This window comes from Rattus rattus, chromosome 5, assembly GCF_011064425.1.
Source record: "Rattus rattus isolate New Zealand chromosome 5, Rrattus_CSIRO_v1, whole genome shotgun sequence".
In the NCBI taxonomy this organism is placed as follows: domain Eukaryota; kingdom Metazoa; phylum Chordata; class Mammalia; order Rodentia; family Muridae; genus Rattus; species Rattus rattus.
The window spans coordinates 86,512,789-86,513,481 of record NC_046158.1 but is presented as its reverse complement, the minus strand read 5'-3'; the positions used below and the strand labels follow the sequence as shown (position 1 = coordinate 86,513,481).

Below are 693 nucleotides of genomic sequence, written 5' to 3'. Positions count from 1 at the left end.
AAACATTATTTCAAATTTATAATTGAGTGATAGAAAAACAAAGTGCTCAGAGAATATTTTTTTAGTTTAATTATAGATTTAAAAATACTTTACTTGTTGGGTTAAATGTGAAATCTCACTCATTGTACCAGTTTCACCTTCTTTTTCAGCACATATATAAGCATATAAGTCTAAGTCAGAACCATGAAATTATAGACACAGAAAGTATTTGAAAATGTTCTTTATATGGATAACACATATTGCATCATTTATAAAGGGGAAAATGACCCCCGGGCAATGGAGAAAGAGATGCCCTGTTTGGGGTGGTGCTCTTATATCAGTCAGGGGCAGAGCAGATGACAGGCCTTTGTTCATCCTAGCTTGGTGCCTGCCTTGGTGGCCAAAGTTGTCTGATGCCTAAGACTCATAAAAATCACATCACATCAAATCAAATCCAGGTATCACAGCAGGGGCAGAGGAAGGCAGATAGGGACCTGCTGATCGCCACGCCACCCACAGACATGCTCTCCAGCAGGGTCATAGATACCTGCTTGCAGCCACTCCACATCACTTAAAATGATGGAGTGTTTCAACGAGGGGCCTGTAAACCACATAGCCAACCTACAGCGGGAGCCACCAAAATGTGTATGTGGTGGTCAGAAAGAGAAGTAGAACAACTTGAGCTTTATGAAGAGAGATGGAGCTGGAGACTTG

The 693-nt window shown here is 41.1% G+C and overlaps 1 non-coding gene across 1 annotated transcript; it reads left to right on the top strand.

Annotated features, from left to right (window-relative positions):
• Positions 1-265: 265 nt before the first annotated feature.
• Positions 266-409, top strand: LOC116902565. The gene has a single exon (XR_004388161.1). It is a non-coding gene; the product is annotated as a small nucleolar RNA SNORA48 (small nucleolar RNA).
• Positions 410-693: the final 284 nt, after the last annotated feature.